Consider the following 22,436-nt stretch of genomic DNA (forward strand, 5'->3'; position numbering starts at 1 on the left):
TCAACATAAAACATGCAAAATTGCATGAAAAAAATGCCACCCAAATATACAAACCATTTTAAAAAGCCCAATTAAATCAATCATGAATATGATCTGTGGCCGAAACCGAGCGTATTGCATATCAAGGTAGGGCGGCGAAAATGCTTCGATGCTGAGCTCCATTGGGTAATCCACGCCAGTGAAGTTGTAACGCATACGAGGGTTGCTGCCTCCAACGAGGATCCGACCGTCGGGAAGCACGACAGCTAATGACTGTTATACCCTAGCGATTGGCGATGGACTTGGGATCTGGAACCGGTGGCCCACTGGATCAGATGGACAATAAAGAACGGGTCTGGTGATCGGGTTCCGCGCCATCTCCCACTCGGATGTGCCATTGGCTACACCATTCATGATCAAGACATCGCCCGTGGGGAGCAGCAACATGTCTCCCATCACTCGGGCCATTGGCATTTTTTCCATTTACCACTGGGCCTCAAGATCAGTGACTCTCAGCCGTCCACAGCTTGATAAAGCCAGCAAGAATGTTCCGTTCTCGGCCCGCTTGAATGCGCCACGTGGCACGCTGCCGCATACCATCACCTCGGCTATCGGGCCATCGACTTCATCGCCACCATCATCAAGATGCAGCGGGAGCAGTACGGATGATCCAGAGTTGTGGAAATTTCGTGGGTCCCGCCCCGGGATTGGTGGATACACCCTGACCACATAATCGTTCATGTAATCAAATTTGATCGGACGATCATTCGCAAAGATGAATAGGCTCCCGTCCGGTAGCAGGTGCAAGAACGGGTAAAGATTGTTCTCGTGGACGTCCCGTGTCTCTTTCTAGAACCCAAGCCAGTAATTCGCCGGCTCAGAGGCGTTCCTTGGAAAGAATTCATAACTGAATTGTCGACGTCCACCAACGATGATCACTCGTCCATCTTGCAGAATCTGATTGGTGGCATACCAGCGACGGACAGAAAGATAGTGGGGCTTTTCGGTCCAATCGCAATCTTGAAATAGTGAGCCACCCACACATAGGGCGAATGTGCGGACCACGCGTTCTCCGTCATTGTATCCGCCTGTCTGTACGAAGGTGCCATTGGGAAGAACGGAGCCGGATGAGCACCACGTGTCAGTCTGGACGGTGAGAGGACGAACGGTGTTGGATGGAACATCGTATGTGAGGGAGTGGGCAGTGAAGTCGATCTTGAGGGCGGTATCGTTGGAGTCCAATTGGCATCGACGGTTAGGGAAATAGAGATTGGACGGTCCGAAATCGGTGCGGTCGAACATGACAACTTGGTTGGTGTAGATGAGCTGCATGTGCATGGCTGAGATGCCAATGCTCTTCTGCAGGAGGCGCCATTCGCCTGTGGCGGGAAGCTGTTGGGAGAGGGAGAGGGATGGGATTTTTGAAAAGATGAAGAGGGAGAAGAAGAAGAAGAAGAAGAAGAAGAAGGCACGATTTTCCATGAGAAAGGAAAAAAGATTCGGAGCGTTTGGATGGTTTTCTTGAATTTTGGAGGAAAAAGAGGAATTGGAGAGCAGAGTAACAGGAGTGTAATGAGAAAGGAATTAGATAATGAGGTTGAATCGTTGGAAGAAAGTATTTAAAGAGGGCGCCTCCTTCAGATGCCGCGCAAAAAGGTTTGAACGCATACATGAATATCGACCGTTGATTATCTTCTTTTTGGTACATGGGTGTCCCATTTGTGAATCTTACTGGTCAAATTTTCCTGTAATGTCATTTATGGGTATGCTCACCTGTTGAATGGTCCGGATCTCTCGCACATGTGCCACGAGCTAGCGATTACCATGAAGGTGTGCAGTTATCATGTTTGTTAATTCCGCAGGAGTACGAAAACAGAATGTATAATCCTTTCTTGATTTTTCATATATGCAAGTGGGGTTCTTGTTTGCGTGATCCAAACCGTTCGTCACGGTGAATGGGCATGCCAGGAAATCTTCAATGGAGAAACTTTCGATTTACATACTATAAGGGTGTGTTTGGATCGCAGGTCCACTTCGTATTGCATTGTTTTATTATTAAAAAATACTATATCGGTCGTTTGAAATGGATTTGAAATCCGCCGTTGTATGTGGCGGGTGATTACATCGTCGAACCAGAACAACCTGGACATGCGTTATTTACATACATTACCAAGACATCGGGCAGTGCAGCGCCCTCATTGCATTGCACCGCCTTTGTAAAGAGAGAAGACCTTCATCCTCAGCGTGCTTCGCTGGTCCATCTCTCCTTACTGCGCCCTCGTTCTTCTTCTCCGTTTGTCTTAACCCTCTTGCGAGAGGATTGGATGTCATTACAACCATATCTGAGATGTAGAGGCAATTGTTAGCATTGTGTTCTTCGCTTACGTTGAAGATGGGATGTCTTCATCTTAGGTTGATCCTGCCATAAATCTCCTTCTTCTCTCGCCCAAAATAGATTACCCTAAGGGCAAAAGTGAAAGAAGGTATATGATTTTCTTCCCACTATAAATTCTAGGACAACAGGTGATCATCGTTTTAAATCGATCGTATTCATCCTTTTATTGACGGATACCATTTCTCTCCGTGTACCCTCTTTTACAGGAGGAGATGAGTATTTGCGTAGACACTTCTTTCTTATACCCTATGCAGAGGGTGTATCATACAATACTTTTCAATCCGATTTTCTTCACTATCTAGATATACATGAGGTGAATGCGTATCTGAACCGAATCCAGTTGATGGATTCACCTCTTGACTTGTGGGACATGACCACTGCATATCATACACTGTTGATGGATTTATGATTTCCATCTACCGATGATTACTCTTTTTCATATATGCGTATATCAGAAGCTTTTATCTTCCATTTTATTCCACCCAAAAACCTCTGTTCTGTTATATTTTTGAAGGGTTTGTTTCTTGCAGTGGTGCGTTGATTGTAGAAGGTGATACTCCATCCTCAATATTACAATGTCTCAATGTATCATCTGAGTAAATGCATGTCGAAACCCTCGTTTCTATTTATTGTTGTCCATAATGCTATGAATATTTTTCACATATGATATGTGTCTGTAAGGCTAGCAGACCAGATTTCTTGAGTGTTGTAAGCTATATTTTTCATATTGCTGGAATATTATTTCCATTCTATTTTCAAATTTCTTGTTGAAATCAGAATACTTTACAAAATTGTCTGTCAACCACTGATGCAGAAAACGATATTTGCATATGTGCAGATCGTCATACTAATCAGTTCATTTTCACTTTAACAAAGAACAGATGTGCGTATGTATACTCTGTTGATTCATGCCTAAAATCAATACATGTTTATGAGGGCATCATCTATTTCATGATATATGTTATTTTCATTGTTAGACTGTTAAACTTTCCCTAATCAATAACTCATTTTTTTCCACTCTATCATGCGAGAATACAAAGACTGCATGCATTTATTATACCCCAAATTTACATATATTTCATATGTGTCATTCCTGTTAAGAAATCGTATGCTGTGTGTCTTTTTTTTTTTTGAGTATACTTCAATTCATCGTTGTACACATACTCAAGTTATGTCATATGCATTAATAATTACAAAATAACTGAGAAGAATAACAGGTGAAGCCCCTATTTGTCTAAATGGGGTCTCACAGTGGGGACTCCAACGGAGATCAGTCTTCCAGTAGTGAATGGAATGAAAATGAAATAGCTACTGCATTAACCACGATCGCAGTGTCTACATGTGTTATAGGAGCTGCTGAATATTACCGATGTTATTGTATGAAGGCATCGCCTAGAGGTGGTGATATTGAGAGAAATAGATTCATAAATGAAATCATTAAAAAGAGCGATGTTGACTGTTTAGCACAGTTAAGGATGGGTCAGAATAAGTTCTTCGAATTATGCTCTCTACTAAGAGATCGAAATTTACTTTCGGATTCAAGGAGGTGTAGTTTGGAGGAACAAGTGGTATTGTTCCTGCATACAATAGGCCACAATGTACGAAACCGAGTCATTGGTCATCGCTTTTCAAGGTCTGTTGAGACCGTTAGTCATCATTTTCGAAGAGTTCTTGATGCTGTAATTAGACTTTATCCAGAATATGTAAAGTTTTCAGGTTTATATACACCGAAAGAGATATCTGATAATCCTATGTGGTCATCATATTTTTAAGTAAAATAATCAGTGATATACATATTTGTATGGTATTAACTATGTATTAATTTGTAAATAACAACCTAAAAGTCATAACAATTTTTTTGTAACATTGTATTGGGGCACTCAATGGGACTCATATATCTGCACATTTGCCCAAGGAAGCAAGTGCCACCTTTCGAAATCGAAAAGGTTTTTTGTCTCAGAATATAATGACAGCTTGTACTTTTGATATGAAATTTGTATAACTGCTTGCGGGTTGGGATGGTTCGGCATCTGATGCTCGTGTTTTGCATAATGCGTTAACCCGTCAACCAGATTGTTTCATTGTTCCTCATGGTAACTAAACATTGATGTGATTTTCTAAGAAAAAATAGTAGAACATATTATGTACATATTTGTAATACCCATACGTTGGTTTGTGTAGGGAAGTACTATGTCGTTGATGCGGGTTATGCACACTGTCTTGGGTTTATGGCACCTTATCGGGGTGTCAGATATCCTTTGAATGAATTTCGTACTGGGCGAAAGCTTGCAAATAAGAAAAAACTCTTCAATTATCGTCATGTACAGCTGCGAAATGTCTTTGAATGTTTTTTCGAACTCTTGAAAGGCCGTTTCCCTATACTCCGTGTAACACCACAGTTCAAGTTTAAAACTCAAGTAAAGATTGTTATAACTTGTTGTGTTATACACAACTTCATCCGTGTCTATGGTGAAGACGGATTAACAGAAACAGTTGAGGATATTGCAGACAGTGCTGATGAAATATCGCCATCTCCTATGGAAGTAAGTTTGGTTGAAGAAGATCGTGCTTTATCTCGCGTGACAGATAAAGCAAGAGAAGAGTGGATGAAAATGAGGGATGACATTACAGATAGGATGTGGAATGACAGTCTCCCTCAGACCCGACAATGTCATTGACTTTGCCTTGCTACTGTTTCTGTATTATGCTGTTTGTGTAACAACAAATTATTTTTTCTAAAATTTGTGTTTGGTTGGTGGGATTTTTAACTGGATTTTATGGATTTGATAGTTACTTTATCATGCATGGATATTATTATGACAGTAAATTTAATATTGATTGCATGCCATATAACAGTAGCTGTCATATTATATTTTAGCATGCTTTAATCATTATTTTATGTGGTTTCGTTTAAATTGCAATTAAGTTTTTATTTTAAGTATTCTTATTCCCATTAACTGTTACAAATGCGTAGGTAATATGACTTTCTACGAAGTACATACAAGGAAAAAAAGTGTTTAATTAAGACCGGTTCCCCGAGACGTGAGACAAGCTCCCCCCCCCCCAAAAAAAAAAAAAAAACAAAACACAGCATCACCAAGTAAGCTTATTGGTAGCCCTAGTAGGAAAAATCTGACAAGTGGTAGCAAAAGTAAATGTTCAGTTGTTAGGAAAATTGGGCGGATTCAATGGACAGACCATATGAACAATGCATTAGTTGATGCACTAGTAGAACAAGTAAACCTCGGGAGGAAAAGTGTTATAAGATTCAAACCGGAGGCTTATAAGGCCACTATAACAGAAATTTCTGATAGATGTGATATTGATCTTAAGAACAAACATATTTCTAACCGCTTGCGGATGTTAAAAAGATTTTATTGGGCCATGCAAGACATGCTAAATGCCTCCGGATTTGGATGGGATAGTTAAAAAAAATGGTGACAGCGACGAACGAAGTGTGGGATGGGTATATTGCTATAAGTAATATTTAAAAATTGTTTGTTATACCTTTCGTTCAGTTTTATTCATTACAATGTGTTAATAACTTTGTAATTCACTGTTTGCAGTCTCACCCATTCATCGAAAGGGTGCGTGGCAAACATATTGACAGATACAACGATCTGTCATTCATGTTAGGGAACGACTGTGCTCATGGGTCTTTTGCGAGCACAGCTTACTCATCACCACTTTCAGGTCGCCGACGAAGTAGAAATGAGTTAAATTCTGACTTTGATTCAGATGAATATGGGACTTACACAGTTCGCCTTTCTTCATACTCTGGGGAGGACCACAACAGTGGTCCAGCCCCTCATGTCAATGTATCTAATCGGTTGAATATGGTTAATGCAGTAAACATGGATACTTCAAGGGGGTCTAAGAACACCCATTCTACCGCTACTAGCTTGTCCCGTCCAAAAAGGGGCAAGCAGAGTGATGTAATCAGTGACCGAATGGGTGAACTAGCTGATGCCATGAAGTCCCTCACTATTACAATGTCCCAGGGCAAGAAAATGACCAGAGTCCAAAAAATCCTGAGCATACTTGAAGAGGTAGAGGGACTCAGCCCTAAGGATCAACTGCGTGCTGCACGGATGATGCAGGGGGACCTTGTCAGTGTTGGGTTTTTCATGAAGATGGGCCACGAGAGGCATAAGGATTGGGTGCAAAAACTCCTTGAAAGCAGTGGTCCTGTTTAAAAAAACTTTGCCTTTGATACTTTGGTTATGGGTTCTTGAACAAACTATTTTTTTTTCTTTTTTAAATGTGCTGTATAAATGTTATGATTGAATGGGTTTGGATGCTGTGGGATTTAGGCTTGCTTGCGCTGTTCTTCTAATAGTTAATTTTGGATTTTGATGATGTTGATGGTCGCACCATCTAAAAGTTATTTTTTTATTTATATCTGCTTATATTGATCATTCTTTTATGCTCCAGATACCTACTGTAGGTCTTTTACATAATACAGGAACCTGCTGTGAGGTCTGTCTCCGACTATCAGAGAAGATATCTTCAGTTGTCTTCAATTGATATATTGTTCACTGTAGGTTATAAATATATTGCAGGAACCTGCTGTGATGTCTGCCTCAGACTTGCAGACTAGATTTCTTCAGTTGTCTTCAATTGATATTTTGTCCACTATATGGTTCAATTGTTAATTCAGGAACCTGGTGTGATGTCTACTTCAGATTACTTCTGAGATCGTTCAGATTGATTGGATTTGATGCTGCTATTTCCTTATTAATAAATCTCATTCATCTCCATATTTTAGCTTCTATCTTTTATATTCTGACATATCATCGTAATGTTGCCATCTCACTGATCAGCTATTGATAAATATAATGAACTGAGATGATTACTTCTTCTTACAGTCATAATTGTGGTGTTACAGTCTGACTTTATGTAATGATACTTGGTTACGTATGCATACTGCTTATACATAAAAAGGGTCTAAATATATATACACATCAAGCATGAATTTTTTTTTTGCATTATTTGGATGGGTATATTTGAGAAGAGTTTGTGATTAAAGTGAACATTTTTTTCAGGTGAGAAAATGAGGATACTGCATGATCACATGTGTTGTTCTTAGTTTTATATAAGACCCGGGATACTCCATGACCACACAATGCACTTCAATTCTGACAATGTGTTTTATTTGTAGATAGAAATGGATAAATACTATGTCGTATTTGTGGGTAGAGTGCCAGAAATATATGACAACTAGGAGGATGCTCGGAAACAGGTTGAAAGATTTAGCGGGTCCAGACATTGATTATTCAGAACGCATGATGAGGCTGTCACAGAGTGGACCACATTCAAGGTATGAACCTAAATTGCATACGAAAAATTCTGAAAATATGTTTAGGAATTTATGGTTACTATCAGATTCATCCATTGTATCTGAGGTGTAATAGTAACTTGATTACATGTATTTAGGCCACTTTGCAGCAAGTTGGGTCGGGCAACACCTGTAGTCTACATAACAGGGCATCATCAAGCATGACAGAAAGACTGTCGGGAAGAGTTAAAGGTGGTTCCGCTTCCTTTCGGCCACCGCCAGACACTAACGAACATCAAAATAGAGTGCAAGGATCTTGTGTCTCGATATCGGACATGAAACGAAATACTGAGGATGAAGAGATTTTGAACGGCATCATCAAAATTTTAATTGGAGTCGTACTTATATACGTAGTAGTTGCGTGGTTTTTTACAAGTTTCTGATGATATGGGATCATTAGGTGGGGTGTGGCCGATATGGTAATTTGAAATGAGTGGAGAAAGCTCAGGACCAGTGAGGCATTTTCTTTTTGGGACTGTAATTTTTTTATTACACCCTCAAAACACTGGTCACCCTTTTTTTTTTTTTTTTTTCCTTTTCAGTTTACGGCCAAATCATTTTTTTTTATTTGTATTTATCGTATTGTATGTGTATTGTTATTTCTGACTTTGTTTGTTTGCTTCATTTAAACATCGGTTCTTTAATTTTCAGTAATTTTTTATTGGGTAAGTTTGTGCCGTGTCTATGTGAAAGCAGAACCTCAATTTCAGCCACAATAATTAGTGGATGGATATCCAGCACTACAAACCTCCATTGGCCCACTACCATGATATTGGTATCCTATATATTGATTTGATCATAGAGGCCTAGATGAAGGGTCTATGGAAGCAGACAGATTGATCCTTATAATCTATGTTACATCCAAGATAGGCCTAATATTAGGTGTCATACTGTATGTTAATCAATATAGGTTGATTAACGGTTTGGATGAAACACATACATCGTGATGGGGCCCACATAGCTACGACCTAAAATCAATGGTGAAATGAGATTATGTCGTAGACGAGGTTTATACCTTGTATTATATGTGGTCTGCTTAATCGTTCATTTCAATTCAATCCTTCAACAAACAGTGAATATGCATATATCAACCTTCTACATTTCCAAAGCCAGTCCTTCCCAAACAATCTGTTCGTCAACGAAAAGGGCGCTCGATACAGTCTACATCCATCATTATACATTTGCCGTATTGAATAACAATGCAATACAACCCTATATGTGAATCCAAACACGCCCTAAATGGATGGTTAAGATGAGAAAAGCAGCAATGGTCCACACTCAAATGGAAAATGCAAGCAGATTGGTGCGGGAGAGCTAGAGTATGGTATATTTTTGGGATTATCATCCACCGTTTTCATTTTTTTTTTGTTTATTTGTTTTAGGAGACTGGTTGTTGTGCAATGTTACAGGATAAGATCGTTTCATGGAAATTATATATATATATATATATATATATTATTTTTTATGTGGGGCCTGTTGCGGTGTGTGTATGGCGTGTATGCAACCAATCCAACTATCACATGGGACATCATGCTTCAATAGAGGTGTTTGGGTGGTTCTGCATTGTTTTCTATTGTGTGGGGCCCACTGCGCAACCTCATCGGTCCACCATGTGGACCACCACTCAAAAATGATGGTTTTTAGTAGTTGTCCTGTGTAGTGTGTATTGTGTTATGTTCATGTGATGACGATGGTTTAAATATAATTAGACTGGCTTTTGATAAATGATAATAACTTGTTTTGCTTAAAATAATGAAGCATTTTGTTAGGCCTTTTTTGAGTTACTTTGCTTTTTCTTTTTTCTTTTTCCAAGTGAATTTTTCACACAAAAAAACCTATCTAATTAATATGGAATTTACATTTTTCCCAAAAGCTACCTTATTAATCAATATTATTATCATTCCACTACCTTCTTTTAGGGTTGAAAGTCGGGCAAGTTGGTTTGGTGCTCAACCCTAGCCCAACCCAAGGTTCCTATACCTCAACCATAACCCAACCCAATCCAACATCGGGTTGGGAATTCTCAACCCAAGCCCAACCCAAGCAGGCTCTGTCGGGTTGGTCGGGTGGATACATGCTAATATTTTCATTATTATATTAGTCTATTATATTTCAATACATATCTTATTTTTTGTATTTATGATTTTATTAATTATATATGTAGTTATTTATCATATAGGAGAACTACTCCTTTAAAAGTCGTGGTGTATAGAACACAATCTATTTGGGAGTGAGAAATTTGGCATATCTTGTTAGCTTGAGTCATTGGAATTGACATGGACCGATGAGACCCGACAACACTGGAATTTCCTATGCCTTCAACACAAACGATCCACACTCAATTATAATTTATAAGTAATTGACTTATATATTGATTGGGTTCGGGTTAGGTCGGGCAACCCAAGAAGTTAACCCGAGCCTGACCCAAGTTTTATTGGGTTAATGTTGGTATAGCCCAAGCCCGAGATCGGACTCGATACATCCTGCGTGATCCCAACCCACTGTTGGGTCGGTCGGGTTGAACCCACCCAACTTTCAGCCCTACCTTCCTCGATGTTTTTAACATCGGTTGGGTTGACATACATGCAAATGGGTCGGTTGCTTGGGTGGGCTCCACCGTGATGTTTATGTAAAATTCACCCTGACCACCAGGTGCATCACCTCATGTTTTGACAAGGACCCAAAAATCACCCCCATATGTGAATTAGGTGGACCACATGATTGGAAACGTACATGGCAACGATCACCCTCAAAGTTGTTTCCCTTGGTATTACTCACCTCAATCACGGATGGGCTTGAGTTTTAGGCCCCGGGCTTGAAATTTGGTTTAGCATCTAACAGTTGGAGTGGATTTCATATAACCATTACAGTGGGCCATGTAAGAAGCAAGGGTGGACATCTCTCCCTTATGTTTTCTTTGGTAGAACACTTAAATCATAAGTCTGCATGATTTTTTATTTTTATTTTTTATTTTGGGCCTAAGCTAGATTACACATCTAATGGTTGGAGTGGATTTTGCATACACATTATGGTGGGGCTTGCCGAAAATCAAGTCCCGACACTCTCCAACGGTACAAAGAGAGGGAGAGTATTTAGGAAAAAAGGGGGAATTGCATGGTAGGTTGTTCTTGATTTTGACATCCCACCGTGATGTTTATATAAGATCCACTGTGAACATTAGATATTTAGTCTCATATTAGGCCTAGATACAAAAAACTAGTCTGACGTGTGATTCTGTTAATGGAAACACTTGGGAGAGTGATGTCCACTCTTGATTTTTACAAGGCCCACCATGATAATTATATAAAATCCACACCAATCATTAGATTCCACAAAAAATTTTGGGCATTTGTCCCAAAAATCATACCCATCTTTGATTTACATGGGCTACACTGATGGAAATAGTTTAGAGGGTGAGGGTTGCCCTGTACACCATTTCCAATCATGTGGTCCACCTAAATCACATATGGAGCCAATTTTTGGGCCCTTGGCCTAACATGAGGTGACACACGTGGTGGTTGGGGTAGATTTTACATAAATATCATGGTGGGGCCCACACAATCCATCGACAGGTTTGCTCGCATGACTGGCATGACGAAAAGTAGAGGAATGACCATTATACTGATTAATGAGGTAAGCTTTTGAAAGCCTTTTTGAAAAAGGTACTTGAATTAAATTATGTTGATGCGATTTTTCAGCAGACCTTCCTTAGACCGTCATACACCTGCACACAAGAGATAAAAGAATAAAGGAGACATTGGCTAAGGCAGGGGACCCTCCGATGTCTAAGTCAGGGACTTGGGTCTTTGTAGGAAATGATCTTAAGGAAAAGAGTCACCAGTCGTGTGTAATAATGTGTGTGAATGTACCTTTCACCGTCTAGGGGTTCCCTTATATAGTTGAGAGAGAAGATCACACGGGCAGGAAATCTTCTCTGTTTAGAGGGAAGATCATACTGTCGGTGATCTTCCCTGTTTGGAGATTTCTGATTTGTCGAGGATCTCCCTTAAATCACTTGTGTCCGAGATCTCTGGGATCCTGATCTTATCCTCTGAGATCTTTGGGGAAAGATCCCCGAGAGAGATCCTTGGGCTGTTGGACTTGGATAAGGCCAAACGGTAGACGGAAACTGATAAGCCCACCCGTCCTTTAGGCAGGATCGGATGGATGAGGTGGATGACGCCTCCGAGGTAGATAGTGCTGACCTATTTGTAGCTCAGTATCATTCCGAGGTCGATTTGCTAGTAGTATATTGGCTCAAGTAGCTGTTGAAGGTCATCTACAGTCAAATCGACCTATGACTGGAACGATCTATGAGTAGGTCGAGCCGACCTGTGACTGGACCGACCTATGAGTAGGTTGAGCTATGGTCGAGCCGACCTGTGACTGAACTAACCTATGAGTAAGTTGAGCTATGGTCGAGCCGACCTGTGATTGGACTGACTTATGAGTAGGTCGAGCTATGGTCGAGCCGACCTGTGATTGGACCGACCTATAAGTAGGTCGAGCTATGGTCGAGCCAACCTGTGACTGGACTGACCTATGAGTAGGTCGAACTATCTTACTGATCGGCTCTTCCCAGTCAGTAGTTCTCTTTTGGGTAGTTTGGTTTATGGGTCCGTGCTGGTTGTAGATTTGACTCCTATTCATAAGCCGCTCTATTTTCCCCCCAACAAATTACATATTAATTAGGTGGTTCTTTGTATTAGGTAGTTCTTTGTAAAATTCATTTTTTTAACATTTATTCTTACTGTTTGATATATTTTCCCCAAGTTTCTTTCTTAAATTAAAAAGTAGAAGTATCCCATAGCTTACGCTAGATGCTATAGAGGGTTGAACTCTACTTAATAGGCTACCTGCTTTTTAAAACATTACCTTCTACTCCTTCCATTATGCTGCACCCATGTGCAACATGCTCCTCATTTATGCCTTTACATCCTTTGAAGCACTAGGCTAGCCCTTCACATTATGCCAACTTCTTGCCAATTGTTCCTTCAACCTAAGCCCCCACCACCAACTCCTCAAAACATGTCCATAGTAATTAGTTTTAAATCGAAATCTATTCCCCTCAAGAAGCAAGCTATGTTGCCACCCAATGTCTCTTGGTCCTTTTCTCAACAGTTTACATTAATTATATAAAAAGAGAAAACAATGATGTAATTAGAAAACAATGGCCAATCAATATATTGACTAAACACTCATAAATAGCAATTTTCATCCTTTTTTTTTCACCTTAGAGTTCCGACCTGTTTGTGCCCTCGAGTTTTGATTTCTCTCCCAAACCTGAGATTTGATTTCAAACAACTCAGGAGTGGTTGAAATCAGCTTAAGAAGAGATCTCCAAAATAATTTTTAAAAATGGTTTTTTTTAAAAAATGGATTTTATATATTTTTTTCAGTCAATTTTCTTAGTAGTTACACATGTTGTGTTGATAGTGATGATAATATCAATATTATTGTCAATGCACAACATTTATACTAAAAGTGGCCGATATCTTGCAATATTTTGTGTATCATGAGATATCATCAATATTATTGAAAATATCAACCGGTACATTGCATTTTTAAACTGCTCCTTGTATATGTATTGTTGACCTATGAGACTGATTGTTGAAATGTGTGGTTTTTTGAAAAATCAAATATTCGAAAATTTTTGGGATTTTCATTTTGTCGCCAAAATGCTTTTGGAAATTTCAAATTGAAAAGTGCGGTGTGTGCTTTAGTCCCACATCAGAAATGAAAAAAAGAAAATCGTGGTTTATATGTGGAGGTGTGTGTAGTATTCTTACTTAGAGTGTTGAAGATTGATATGCTCGCACGCGCGCGCGGGCAAGGGCGTGGGAAGTGTGGCGCTACTTGGTGCACTTTGTACTTCGCACGTGCGCATCACGATTACGGTGCAGTGGTTAAGAGAGTGCTATGTTAATAAACCCTAAGTATTGTCAAATTTTGGTGTGACAAACCAATTCAAGTTTATATCTTGATTTGTATCAAGCTTGTGCATCTGTTCACATTGAATCTTCGACATTCGTTATGTTTGTGCTGAATCTGTCTTGCCGATATCTACGATAAACTTACCGAGATTTTCAAACAAGAAGAAAGTGAAGACTTTCATATATTGAGTGAAGACAGAGTTTTCAAGAACATAGCAGTTCAAGATCTAGAACCATAAAATTTCAAGAACTCAAGACCTAGTTGAAGATTATCTTTGGTATGTCGAGTTCAAGTTTTGAAGATCGCAAGAATTAAAGCTACTGAAGTGATCGATAGATCAAGTGTTCATATGTTCTATCTCACAAGTAAGATATGATTGACTTAGATTGACCTTAGATCATGACTAGATCATTTCATACTTTCAGTCGGTTAATTCGATAATTTTATAAGAGTAAAATTCTGTTCTTTCGACTAGCCCTAGCACTGGCTTGACCAGTCCTAGTATTTTATTGACCAGTCCAGGATTTGTTATGAATTTTTAAAAATTTTCTGTTGATTTACGATCAATCCTGGAAACTACTGACCAGTTGTGTGAATAGTTCTTGACCAGTCGTGCAGTGCTTGACTCGTTTTCCAGTGAGTAATCTAGACTCACACGACCAATCGTGTGGTGTCCACGACCAGTTGAGCAGGCCACTCGACCAGTCGTGGGACCCACGAGGGCAGTCGTGCAACTGAAAAATCTTATCGTGCTAGAATTTTTGAAAATTTGTTTGGATAAGGTCAGTTGTAGCTAACCAAAATCCAGTCTTGCGAACCAATTTTTCACCTATAAATAGTGCTCGAATTTCAGAGTTTTCAATTCAATTTTAATCATTTTAAGCAATGAATCTGAGATAATTTTGAGTATATTCTAAGCTATTTTCTGCATATTTAAGATTCTTTCTAGTAGCTCTTGTAATTTGATTTTGAATCTCTATTCCATTTTTATATTGAAAAGGGATATTTGATTTACCCTTTCTTGAGATCAAAATCAATACAAAGCCCTTGTTGATTTAAATTAATAATCATATAGACTTGGAACCCTATACACTTGTGAGACTGAACGTTGAACATCTACGACATTATCAAGTTGGTTCTACTGAGCTGCTTTAGAATTGTCATACAGATAAGTTTTTGCTTTTTCTATAATTCAATTCATTTCTGGTTTGTGAGATTGTTCTAGAAAATCTCTATTTTTATTTTGTCTGAGGTGATCCAGAAAATCTCAGAGAGAGGGGTTTTTGAATTGTGTAAGCCCATCTTAAGACACAATTGTGAAGGTTTTAGGTGAACCTTGAAAAACCTATTTTGATTAGTGAACGCTAATATCCCGAGGGAGTGGATATTAGGAGTGGAGTAGTAGTGTGGCTGTTTATTAACAATTGGTGTACACACTTGCGAACCACTATAATTCTCTGTGTTTGGTGGATGTGTGATTTATTTCTTTATCTTTTATGGTTTAAGATTGTGGGATGTATTTCTGGATGTGAATGTTGTAATCTTTATATTTCAGCATTGTGTGGTGAATGTTGTAATAGATTAGTTTCTATTTATTTCATATCCTCTTGAGTTTGAGTTTTTGATACTCACCCATATTCTATTAAGGTTGTCCTGACATAAATCATTTGTTTTTTATGTTAAGTTGTCCTTGGAACCAAGTTTATATCAACCTCTCAATACTTAATTTTTGAGGTTGTTATTTCCTTTTATTCTTTGCATTCTATTTGGCTATTTGTTGTTTATATTCCGCTTATTAATTTTTATTTGCAATAGTCCTATTCACCCCCCCCCCTCTAGGACATTTTGCTTAGCCTTTTCAAGTGGTATTAAAACACCTAATAGCTTTTTTATTTGAATTTAATTCCTGAGCTAACCGATTTGAGCTTTTAAGATGTTAAATTTTAATAGTCTTTCTATAACTAGGCCTCCACCTTTTGATGGCTCTAATTATGCTTATTGAAAAGTCAAAATGAGAATATTCTTTAAGTCTCTTGATGAGAATGTGTGGCAAGCCACAATAACTAAATGGACTCCACCTACTATTGAAGTTCTAAGCCTTTATGGAACTAAATCTCTGAGGGTTGCTCCCTATAGTACTTGGACCACTCTTCAAAGAACTGAGAGTAGTGTCAATGCCAAGACTTTAAATGCAATTACTTGCACACTATCACTAGATGAATTCAAAAGAATTATATCTTGTGACACTGCGAAACAAGCCTGAGATATCTTAGAAATGACATATGAGGGTACGACTACTGTTAAGAAATCTAAACTACAAATCCTCACCACTAGGTTCGAGGAAATACGTATGAAAGAAAGTGAAACATTCATGAACTTCTATACTAAGTTGAATGAGATAGCCAACTCTATGTGGGGTCTTAGAGATAGCATCCCAGAAAGTAAAGTCTGTGCAAAGATATTATGTTCACTACCTGAAAGGTTCAATTCAAAAGTCACGGCCATTAAGGAATTTCGTGATACAAACCATATGCAGGTTGAAGAATTGGTTGGTTCTTTACAAACCTATGTGTTAAACTTTAAAGCTCCGAAAGGTAAATTTATCGCCCTTAAGTCTTCTAAAAGTATTTCTCTTGAAAATAATAATTTTAATTTAGAAAATTCTGAAGATGATATGACCCTTTTAGCTAAAAAGTTTTACAAGATTTTCAAAAGTAAAAAGAGGGTTGATGTTCAAAAACCGACTGAAAAGAAAAGATCAAATCAAAAAATTGAAAATCTTTAAAAGACAACCAGTGCTACAACTGCCATGAATATGGGCATCTAGCAAACAAATATCCTAAAAAGGACAAACCTAAAAAGAAAGGTATGTTGGCTACATGGGGTGAATCTTCCTGCTCTTAAGCCTCTTCTGAGTCAGAAGATTCTGAAACCGAGTAGGGTAATGATGTTAAAGCCCTATTGACTCTAGCTAAGTTCATTTTCTCAGATAATGATACAACCAATGAAGAAAATCTGGGAAGTGATCATGAGAATGAAGAAGATCTTCAGGATGCTTATGATGCCCTATACAGGGAAAGTTGTAAAATAGCTATTAAATTAAAACTACATAAAGAAAATTTTTTAAAATTGAAAGAGAATTTTGATAATCTGGTTTTGGAAAAATCACACCTTTCAGATTGCTTTGAAATAACTAAGTGAGGCTTAGATTTTAAAACGTCCCAAGTTGAAAACTTAAAATCTGAAAAGGAAAACCTAAAACTAGAAGTCTCTTCACTTTTGAGTTTGAAGGACACATGGAGGTATGCCCAAGGTGACCTAAATTAGAAAAACTCCTATCTGGGTTCAGAAAATATGGTGATCGATCTGGATTGGGCTACAATAAAAATGTGCCTCCCAAATATAAGAATACTCCTCCTAAATTTATTAAAGGGGAATTTTCTAACTCAAAAGGGAAAAGTCTGAATCAAAATATTTCTAAAACGACTAAAACTTTTCAGTCTTTAAATCCTAAAAAGAACCATATCAACTATAAAAATAAAAACCGTAATCCTTTAGCTAAGAAAATTGTAGACTTGCTTAAGGAGCTCTTAAAATCTAACTCAGTGGGTAGGACGTATAACAATTATAATTAGAAAAGACCAACTATGCTCCTAAACCCAAAACTGTAATGAAATGAGTCCCTAAGGTTGCTTGTTTGGTTGCCCACACCGCATTCAAAGCCACGAGCCATTCAAAGTGACACCTGGATAGCGGTTGGTCCAGACATATGATAGGTGACAAAAGTTTGTTCATTAGTCTTAAAGACATGACTGATGGTTCAGTCACATTCGGTGATGGTAGCAACTGCAAAATTGTTGGCCAAGGTACGATTCAACTCCCTAACCTCCCTCTATTTGAGAATGTTTTATATGTAGAAGGTTTAAAACATAATTTATTAAACATTTCTCAAATTTACGTTAATAATAACAGTATAAAATTTTCAAACCAAAAGTGTGAAATCTTAAATAAGAATGGTTCTGTAATATTAACTGGTCACAGAACTTCTGAGAACTGCTATGTAGTTAGTGACTCAAGCTCATCTAAGCTATTGTGTTACATGGTCCATACCGATGAGACCAAACTATGGCATAAGCGCCTAAGACATGTACACTATCACAACATGTATAGATTGAGCAAAAGTGATTTGGTAAGAGGTCTACCCAAAATAAAGAAAGTAGATAAGATATGTGGCGAGTGCCAGATTGGTAAACAAACCAGGAGTGTTCACAAAAAGATAAACTCCAATGCTACATCTAAACCACTTGAACTTCTCCACATGGATCTCATTGGACCAACTAGAATGAAGAGTTGAGGTGGCAAGAAGTATATTCTGGTCATTTAAGATGACTCTACGAGGTATACTTGAGTAGTCTTCTTAAGAGAGAAATCTAAAACTCTCGACGAAGTAAAAAGGGTACTTAAATGTATCCAAAATAAAAAAGATTTATAAGTCACTAAGATCTGTAGTGATCATGGTTCTAAGTTTGAAAATAGCAGTTTTGAAAAATTTTGTAGTGACCAAGGAATATCACATGAATATTCTGCTCCCAAAACACTACAATAAAATGGGGTAGTGGAAAGGAAAAATAGGGTGCTTCAAGAAATGACAAATGTAATGTTAAATAGTATGAAGCTTCCTAAAAATCTCTGGGCTGAAGCCATAAATACTGCTGTTATATAATTAACTGTGTTTATATTAAAAAATTAAATAATAAAATGGCTTATGAGATGTGGTTTGATAAGAAGCCTTCTATTAAATACTTTCAAGTTTTCAGTAGTAAATGCTATATATTGTGTGACTGAGAACATCTGGGTAAATTTGACACCAAAAGTGTGAAATGATATTTTTAGGGTATGCTCTGAATAGTCGAGCATATCGGGTGCTTAACAAGAGGACCGGTGTAATACAAGAATCTATTAATGTGGTCATTGATGATCATTTGAATACACCTGTCTCACGTTCAGAAGATGGTGATGTTCTTCTAATTGATAAATTACGAACAAATAAAGATCATCGTACTAATCAAATCCTTGAAAATCCCATCACTGGTGTACGCACTCATAAATAATTAAAAGATATATGTAACTATGTGTGCTTTACATCTCAGATGGAACGACTAACGTAAAGAAGCCCTTACTGATGAAAATTGGATTGTAGCTATGTAAGAAGAGCTCAATCAGTTTGTGAGAAATAATGTTTGGTATTTAGTTCCAAGACCATCTGATAAACATATTATCGAAACAAAATGGATTTTCAAGAATAAGTCTGATGAACTTAGTAACATAATTAGAAACAAGGCTAGGCTGGTTGTACAAGAATACACCTAAATTGAAGGTAGTGATTATGATGAAACTTTTGTCTCAATAGCTCGTCTTGAATCAATCAGACTATTTATATCCATTGCTTGTTTTAAAAAATTCAAAATATATCAAATGGATGTTAAGAGTGCATTTTTAAATAGTGATTTACATGAAGAAGTATACGTTGAACAACCAAAGGGTTTTGAAAACCTTAAGCATGCTAATCATGTTTATCGCCTAAAAAAGGCAGTCTATGGTTTGAAACAGGCTCCCAGGGTATAGTACGAGAAATTAACTAAATTCTTGTTATGTCATGAGTTTGTTGCGGGGAGTGTGGATAAAACATTATTTATTAAGAAACATAATGATCATATTTTAATAGTGTAAATCTATGTTGACGACATTATCTATGGATCTATCTGTGCTAACATGACTGTTGAGTTTGCAGATCTTATGAAGTCCAAATTCGAAATGAGCATGATTGGAGAACTAAATTATTTCCTACGGTTACAAGTCAAACGGCTTCCTGATGGATTCTTCATCTCTCAAAATAAATATGATCTGAACTTAGTTAAAAGGTTCGGATTTGAGAGTGAAAAAATTTTTGATACTTCAATGAGTGCCACTCTGAAACTCTCTAAGGATTCAACAGGTAAAAGTATGGATCCTAAGTTATATCGTAGTGTGATAGGAAGTTTACTTTATTTAACTACAAGTCAACGTGATATTACTTTTTGCATTGAAATTTGTGCCAGATACCCTAAAGAGTCCCACTTGATTGTTATTAAGCGTATTTTGCGACATGTTGCTAGTTCAACTAATCTTGTTCTTTGGTATCCACATGACACTAGTGTACAATTAGCTGGTTACACGGATGTTGATTGGGCTAGTAATATTGATAATCGTAAATCAACCAGCGGTGGTTGTTTCTATGTTGGGAACTGTCTAGTTTCCTGGCTAAGTAAGAAACAAAGTTCCGTATCGCTCTCCACTGCTGAGGCTGAATATATTGCTATAGTTAATGCATGCACTCAGCTAATATGGATGAAGAGAATGCTAAGCGATTACGGAATTGCGCAAGAATATATGATGTTATATTGTGATAATTCAAGCGCAATTAATATTTTCAAAAATCTTATTCAGCATTCACGAACCAAGCACATTAACATTAGGTATCATTATATTCGTGAACTGGTAGAAGAAAAGATAATTTCATTAGAATATATTCAGACAGAGAATCAACTAGTTGACATGTTTACAAAACCGCTCGAAAAAAATCGATTTGCAAAATTGAAATTTGATCTTGGTATGTGTAATATGAAGTGATGATTTGTGCTCATTTGTATCATAATGTTTGTATATATTAATTTATATTTTTTTTAAAATTTAAATATATGCAAAATTGCACATTTTCAGTGTTACACAACCAGTCGAGAACACATTCAACCAGTCGTGGCACGACCGGTCGAGTATGTACACGACCAGTCGTGAAACTCATGAAATGAGTTTTTATTTGGGGAAAATGTCACTTTTTTCATTTCTTTCTTCTTCTACATCAAGCCCAACTACGATCGGTCGAACCCATCTCTCGATTACTCTCCGGTTAGTGCTTCATTTTTTAATTTCCTTGTGGATTTAAGTTCTTTGATCATCCTTAATCTTGATTTTCACTACAAAAAAACAGGGCAAAGCTGACGGATCTTGGAAGGTTTTCGCTACAGATTTTAGCCGTCGGTTATAACTACGGATTTTAGCTGTAGTTAAAACCAAATAAGCCGTCGGCCAAACTAATTTTTTAACGGTGGATGTCCAATTCACTATTGTTTTCGCATTGTGTGGTCCACCCAAGCTTTAGTTTAGGTTCATTTTTTGTGATAAATGATAAAATTATGTTAAGAAATAGATGGACAACATGGATGAAACAAATCGATCATGGTGGGGCCCACAGAGCCATACCAGATCCAAAGCTTAATTTACCATTTTTATTTTTCCGTTTTTCACTATGAGTTTTGTATTTAATATAAAATAGTGGTGACTTGTTCATAACAATAGTAGCTAAGATATAGAGTTATCCAGACCATCCAAATAATTGGTCTGGTTGTAAATGGTAAATATTTATAAATTTTTATTATATAGTACAATCTTAATCATCCAGAAATTGGTCCCATGCATGTACGACCGTTAATAGAGTTTGTGTTATTATTTAATGTAAAACTCACAACATACGGATTTCAAAGAGTTATCTTATTTGAAAGAGGATTTCCAAATCCATCCGAAATCCATCGAGCGCCCATCTTTCCCTCTTTTCCCTCTTTCATCTTCCATCGAGAAATCCTCCATCGAGCGCCCACATTCAAACGGCCCCTTACATTTCCTCCATCGATCTCCATGTCCTGTCCTGCGATGGACCCTTCATAGACGCACCTCATCAATCCTTCACTAGCCATGAAGAAGACCTGATATCTCTCTCTCTCTCTCTCTCTCTCTCTCTCTATTCCAGGGAGGGAAATGGATTCCCAGAAGGATGTCGGGATTCTCACCATGGATATCTATTTCCTCCTACTTGCGTTCAACAGGTAACTGCTTCCTAGGGTTCTTCTCTTTCTATTTCAAGAATTGTTTCTTGCATGGGATGGATTTTTCGCTTATCTGGAATCCCCTACGAATAGATTGGAATCGGATTTCTGCATCTATTTTCGTCACCTTCGGAGTCATTCATTCCTCTTTTTTTTTTTTTTTTTTTTTTTTTTTTTTTTAAATTCTTTTCTTCTTTCTAAAATTCCACCAATGTACTTCACTAGCGCTGTTTTCTTGCTTCAGGGTTTCTTTGATTCACCAGATTTCACGAAATATCATGACATTTTTCACTAAATTAGACTGATTAATCGTGAGAAATTTCATGATATTTTCTGCTACCAAATGCGCCATTGCATTGAATTTCTCTCTGTCTCTCTAATTTGTATCGTGAATTGTTGAAATTTAGTTGATTCTATTGTTTTTGTCCTATTTAAGAAAGAGTGAAATTTCTGAAGAGAAATGCTAAGGTTATTTTGCATGAGAATTAGATTGAAGAGGGGGTTTGTGGCCCACATGTCAATTGAAGTGTGTATTAGAGAGAGAGAGAGAGAGAGAGAGAGAGAGAGAGAGAGAGAGAGAGAGAGAGAGAGAGAGAGAGAGAGAGAGAGAGAGATCTGGGCTATTGAGCATGTGGATGGTAAGTGGGAATCCCTGTCTGGGAAGGTATGACCTGTCCACTCATAAGTGGACTATAGTTGTTTGAGGTAAAAATGGGTGGTTAGACGGGAATGATTAATGGTAGTGATGTAGACATGGAGTCCAATGATGAGTGGACCAGACTGGTCTTTTGGGCCATGGAATGCTCACGGCGGGACCCACCTTATGAATGGTCTGGATGTTGCCTCTGTGTACCACGAATTGGCAACTATC

General features: G+C 37.8%; 1 long non-coding RNA gene and 1 pseudogene across 1 annotated transcript; one reads left to right on the forward strand and one right to left on the reverse strand.

Moving 5' to 3' along the window:
- On the reverse strand, positions 1-1,461 carry LOC131244127 (aldehyde oxidase GLOX-like; annotated as a pseudogene).
- Positions 1,462-2,204: 743 nt separating this feature from the next.
- On the forward strand, positions 2,205-7,908 carry LOC131244454 (uncharacterized). Its single transcript, XR_009170288.1, has 3 exons — positions 2,205-2,462; positions 3,213-3,257; positions 7,420-7,908. It is a non-coding gene; the product is annotated as an uncharacterized LOC131244454 (long non-coding RNA).
- The last annotated feature ends 14,528 nt before the right edge of the window (positions 7,909-22,436 follow it).

This window comes from Magnolia sinica, chromosome 4 (assembly GCF_029962835.1).
Source record: "Magnolia sinica isolate HGM2019 chromosome 4, MsV1, whole genome shotgun sequence".
In the NCBI taxonomy this organism is placed as follows: Eukaryota; Viridiplantae; Streptophyta; class Magnoliopsida; order Magnoliales; family Magnoliaceae; genus Magnolia; species Magnolia sinica.